The sequence below is a fragment of the Schistocerca gregaria genome, chromosome 2, assembly GCF_023897955.1.
Source record: "Schistocerca gregaria isolate iqSchGreg1 chromosome 2, iqSchGreg1.2, whole genome shotgun sequence".
In the NCBI taxonomy this organism is placed as follows: Eukaryota; Metazoa; Arthropoda; class Insecta; order Orthoptera; family Acrididae; genus Schistocerca; species Schistocerca gregaria.
Window position 1 is genome coordinate 751961884 of NC_064921.1, and position 6409 is coordinate 751968292.

General features: G+C 42.7%; 1 long non-coding RNA gene across 1 annotated transcript in view; it reads left to right on the forward strand.

The window, feature by feature from the left end:
- Window positions 1–5602, forward strand: part of LOC126334935 (uncharacterized) — a 631345-nt gene extending 625743 nt beyond the window's left edge. The window contains exon 3 of the long non-coding RNA XR_007564789.1: window positions 5540–5602. This is a non-coding gene — a long non-coding RNA (uncharacterized LOC126334935). The remainder of the gene's footprint in view (window positions 1–5539) is intronic.
- Window positions 5603–6409: the final 807 nt, after the last annotated feature.

Consider the following 6409-nt stretch of genomic DNA (forward strand, 5'->3'; position numbering starts at 1 on the left):
TATATCCTCTCTACTTCGACCATCATCAGTTATTTTGCTCCCCAAATAGCAAAATTCCTTTACTACTTTAAGTGTCTCATTTCCTAATCTAATTCCCTCAGCATCACCTGACTTAATTCGACTACATTCCATTATCCTCGTTTTGCTTTTGTTGATGTTCATCGTATATCCTCCTTTCAAGACACAATCCATTCCGTTCAACTGCTCTTCCAGATTCTTTGCTTTCACTGACAGAATTACAATGTCATCGGCGAACCTTGAAGTTTTTACTTCTTCTCCATGGATTTTAATACCTACTCCGAATTTTTCTTTAGTTTTCTTCACTGCTTGCTCAATATACAGTTTCAATGACATCGGGGAGAGACTAAAACCCTGTCTCACTCCCTTCCCAATCACTGCTTCCCTTTCATGTCCCTCGACCATTGTAACTGAAATTTGGTTTATGTACAAATTATAAATAGCCTTTCTCTCCCTGTATTTTACCCCTGCCACCTTCAGAATTTGAAAGAGAGTATTCCAGTCAACTTTGTCAAAAGCTTTCTCTAAGTCTAAAAATTCTAGAAACGTAGGTTTGCCCTTCCTAAATCTAGCTTCTAAGATAAGTCGTAGGATCAGTATTGCCTCACGTGTTCCAACATTTCTACGGAATCCAAACTGATCTTCCCCGAGGTCGGCTTCTACTAGTTTTTCCATTCGTCTGTAAAGAATTCGCGTTATTATTTTGCAGGTGTGACTTATTAAACTGATAGTTCATTAATTTTCACATCTATCCACACCTGCTTTCTTTCTGCTTGGAATTATTATATTCTTCTGGAAGTCTGAGGGTATTTCGCATGTTTCATACGTCTTGCTCACCAGATGGTAGAGTTTTGTCAGGACTGGCTCTCAATAGGCCGTCAGTAGTCCCAATGGAATGTTGTCTACTCCGGGGGCCTTGTTTCGACTCAGGTCTTTCAGTGCTCTGTCAAACTCTTCACGCAGTATTGTATCTCCCAATTTCATCTTCATCTACATCCTATTCCGTTTCCATAATGTTGTCGTCAAGTACATCGCCCTTGTATAGACCTTTACATACTCCTTCCACCTTTGTGCTTTCCCTTCTTTGCTTAGAACTGGTTTTCCATCTAAGCTCTTGATGTTCATACAAGTGGTCCTCTTTCCTCCAAAGGTCTCTTTAATTTTCCTGTAGGCAGTATCTGTCTTACCCCTAGTGAGGTAAGCCTCTACATCCTTACATTTGTCCTCTAGCCATCCCTGCTTAGCCATTTTGCACTTCCTGTTGATCTCATTTTTGTGACGTTTGCATTCCTTTTTGCCTGCTTCATTTACTGCATTTTTATATTTTCTCCTTTCATCAATTAAATTCAATATTTCTTCTGTTACCCAAGGATTTCTACTAGCCCTTGTCTTTTTACCTACTTGATCCTCTGCTGCCTTCACTACTTCATCCCTCAATGCTACCCATTCTTCTTCTACTGTATTTCTTTCCCCCATTCCTGTCAATTGTTCCCTTATGCTCTCCATGAAACTCTGTACAACCTCCGGTTTAGTCAGTTTATCCAGGTCCCATCTCCTTAAATTCCCACCTTTTTGCAGTTTCTTTAGTTTTAATCTACAGGTCATAACCAATAGATTGTGGTCAGAGTCCACATATGCCCCTGGAAATGTCTTACAATTTAAAATCTGGATCCTAAATCTCTATTTTACCATAATATAATCTATCTGAAACCTGTCAGTATCTCCAGGCTGTGCACATCAAATATATGATATTGTTACAGTAAACTCCTAAGACCCCGATCCCTAATAACCTTGTAAATTTTCTGATACTGTTTCGAAGATAGGTTAAAAATTTACCTTACTTCTACAAGTATAGTCAGTTATGAGGTGAAATCTGAATAAGAAATAACCCCAGAAAATTGCTCGAATTCTACCTGTATATTCTTTAGGTATCTATCTACAAGCGACATCTCCGTTATCGAGAAACACCCCACAAACGTGGTTTTTAGGTACGTAAGCCCTGCCGCGGATTTCGAGAGGGTTATGCACAGTTGTATTTTGTACGATGTATTCCGAAGATCCCGATCTCGAACAACTTGAAAATTTTCTTCATATCTTAATCCGTTTCGGAGATACAGAGGATCAACGTTACCCCACTTGTACACTTAAAATTCCGCTTCGTAAAATCCAGTGTGAGGCAAAACGTAGTTCATAAAGTGTCTTAGCAAGGAAAATATGTTGCAAGTGTCTCCCATATCATTTCGGACCCTCATGTTGTAGCACAACATGCAAATTTTTTTCCACATAAAATACGGTCTAAGTTGCAAAATTAGTTTTGCGTTACCTCATTATGACATAAGCAAACTATTTTTACTGACAAATATATTTCTTTCAATGTGAGTTACATGCCCTGCTGCAACCGGAAAAAGAAAGGAACCAGCGGAAAAATGCTCCTATCATACCTCAAAAAATGCGAATATGTTCCTGTTTATTTTAAAAAAATGGTTCAAATGGCTCTGCGCACTATGGGACTTAACATCTGAGGTCATCAGTCCCCTAGAACTTAGAACTACTTAAACCTAACTAACCTAAGGACGGCACAGACAACCATGCCGGAGGCAGGATTCGAACCGGCGACCGTAGTGATCGCGCGGTTCCGGACTGATGCGCCTAGAACCGCTCGGCCACTCCGGCCGGCTTCATGTAAAAGACCCTGGCGGAAAAGTGGGATAGCAGCTGCCTCGATGTACCTCCCTCAGCACTTTCAAAATTTTTGGCAGGCAACATATTTTCTATGCTGAGAGAGAATAGTACAGGGCAGTGGAAATTAAGAAAGAACGAAGAGGAAACAGTGACTCTGTGTGTCAGTGTGTGTTAACGTAACAATGCTATAAAAAGAACGAAGAAGGGAGCGTGAGGAAGGGAGAAGCGGTGGGGGGGGGGGGGGGGAGGAGAGCCAGTGATAGTGAGAGAGTATATGACAATGAAAACGAGGAAGAGATATTAGTAACAATGAGGACACACAGCTCAGTGTGAAGGTAGGGATGAGGTATTAGCAGTAAGAGGGAGACAGTGAGAACGAGATGAGACTATAGTAGTAGTACAGAACGAAGGAGACTGCACCATTGACACGTGCGACAATTGCAATTAGAGAGACACAGAGAAATGATGAAATTGAGTTGGGTAGATTGAGTGAATGAGAAAGGCTAGTGGAGGTGGAGAGCGCGAATATGTTCGCATGCAAAAGTTTTTGGGGCAATTTTTAAAGGCGCTGAGGAAGATAGAATGAGGCAACTGGTATCCCAGTTTTCATTGAGAGTATTTTAAATAAACAGGACCATATTCGAATTTTTCCGCTGGTAAACATGCTATTTCTGTACAGCATCGTGTTGTGATGTGTGATGCCCGTCTTGTATGAATACACAATCTCCGGAAAAGAGACGAGTACACTTGCGGGCGACGGGTAGGCAACCCTGCAATGCCGCGGCGTCGGAATATCGGACGCACGCGGCCTGCGGCTGGTACACAACAGTTCAGTTGACGCGCTACTGTATTTCTTTTTTTCTGTCCACTTACACACTAGTGTGCAAAATTAAATCAACTAACCGAAATTTTGTGATAGTAAAGTAGAAACAATGTAATGAATACTGAACGTAAACAACTGCAATATGCATAACGGTAGACAAAAATGCTCTTTTTCTTCCAACTTAATGGATTTACACGCACATTCCGACATCTGGTTAATGCGTTCATTATGGGATGTGACGACCTCTGGCAGCATTACAGGCGTGAAAAACGACGGGGCACGCTGTGAATGACGCCATCAATCTCGTGTTGAGGCGATAACGCCCATTCTTCCTGCAGTGCTCCTGGAAAGTCTTCGAGAGTGACTGGTGGATACTAACGTGATGCATCCCGTGTCCCCAGTGCATCCCAGACGTGCTCTATGGCGTTCAAATCGGGAGAGCGAGTAGGCCACGCCATGCGTGCGATATCTTCCGTTTCCAAGAAAACATCAACCACGCCTGCTCCATGAGGTCGAGCATTATCGTCCAGCAATATGAAGTCTGCGGCCACAGCACCTCGCAACAACCGCACATCAGGTCCCAAGATCTCGTCACGATACCTGACAGCAGTTATACTTTGCCGATTTAACCGTACAATTTCGTGAAGAGATGTTCGAGTGTTCAACATAATTCTTGCCCACACCGATAGGGACCATCCTCGATATCAATCCCTTTTCACAGTGGTTTGGTCACGAAATCGCGTTGCACGTTCCTCTCAGGTGTGAATCTGCCCAGAATCAGTGTCCAGACCAAATCGGGACTCATCTGTGAAAAGAACAATATATTCGGCCACTCAGAACCTTCACCTCTGTGAAGACACGTCAGAAGTACACGTGCAGCAGGTCTCCAACAATAAGGGCCACTATGCCGAAACATTCTGTACATCATTTGCCTCACTGGAACACGTGAAGTGGGTGCTGCGATGTCAGATGCCAGTTGCCGTGCAGCACTAAGGTGGCAGCGGCGTGCACTTGCAGCCAAATAACGGTTCACTCTTTCTGAGGTACACATGGTCGGCCTCGTCATGGTCTTGCAAATACAATTTCGGCCTCTGTAAATTGTCGCCATAGCCGAAAACCAGCAGGACGAGTCACATTAAGCAATCGGGGCACATTAGTTAGTGACTGTCCTGCTTCCATTCCCCTCCAGCGCAGAGAGCGTGGTAGGCGTCTTCTCTATGTCATACTGCACCGTCTGTGACTGTGTACACAGCTGTTGATGATGTTGGACTACACGTCAAACACTATCCCCATGTGAAACGTGCCTTGACGTCATCGCATGCGTGGTTGTCCGTTGACCACAATGCCACCTTCCCTGAGGGACGCGATCGTACGGACATCTGTCGACAGTTTGTATGATTATATAGTGAATTAGACACAGGACGGGGAAACAGTGGTTTGTTGCTTCAATGTTGGGCACCAGTGTGTATAAAAAAATTAAAAAATCTGCGTCTTTTTTCTGAGAATCTGCGCAAGGTTCAAAATGGTTCACTATGGGTCTTAACCTCTGAGGTCGTCAGTCCGCTAGCCATAGAACTACCTAAACCTAAATAACCTAAGGACATCACACACATTCATGCCGGAGGCGGGATTCGAACCTGTGACCGTAGCAGCAGCGCAGTTCGGGACTGAAGGGCATTGTACCCGTCGTCCACAGCGGCCGGCTCTGCGCAAGTGCTTCATCGTTGTGCTTCCCGCTGGAGCATAAGAGCACACTTGTGATTATCTGTGCATAAACTGGCATTGAGTTGACCATAGATCATAATTTGTCACGCCGCAGCGCAAGTACACAGCTTGAGATAGAAAAACAGGTGCACACTAATACTTCGGGCCGAATGCTTCTTTAGTAAAGTCAGTGTTCTAGATTCTGTCGTGTCGAACCATAAAAGGAGATTATCTCCTTATCTTAAAAAATATGAAATTTTTTACTTAGAAACAATACTATGTGCTACAGTAACTCCATTTTTCTGTTCGCAGATCAGTGACTGAAACCATGATGTCGGTAGCTGCTGAGTTGCCTGTCTCCTGCGCCTACAAAGGTAAGTCGTGTCGAACCTCTAATTACAAATACATCGCCTAGCCAGATGCCAGATTCTCTCTGAAAGCATAGATGCTTCCGGATAGCATGGGCTGTATTACGGACAGTGTGGAATACCAACGATAGACATTGATATTGTCTGCGTTCTTTCACCCGCCATTATTCTTTTTGCTGCCTTCACGAACTAATTGTTACCAATAGGCCAGCTTCATTGGTTCGTTACCGTTGTTATCATGCATTTCATGTTTACAGGCAGTTTGTGCTACAATTTGCCTCAATTGTAAGTTTAAAAGTGATACAGCGTGTAAAGCATTGTTCTTAATTAATTCTGGTCATATGAAAACAACACCTTGATAATGTAAGCAGTCATCTTTGGAAACATTATTAAAAATAAAAAAAGTTCGGAACGTGTAACATCCTTTATTTAATTTAGAAGGCATTTGTTCATCAATTCGTACCGTAAAATACATAAATACTTCGCATGGCATTACATCCAAAAAATTCTGCAATTCCCGTTTAATATTTACTCTATTTCTTTTCGTTTCCTTCAATTTTCCAGTAAAAAAATTACAGGTGCGCTGGTTATTCATGTCACCGTGTTTATTAATGGCAGGGTTCTCTTACGTTCCAGTGTAAGTTTATTCTCATAAAGTAAGTTACTGGTGGTGTACTGTTTCGCAACATTCAATTACCTGCAAAACTCACTCTAACGAAAGTAAAGCAAGATCACAATTAACAGATGAAGCGTCGAAAAGAAAACGACGTAATTTTAGCTTACAGTGACGACCTAGAGACAATATGAGCACCTT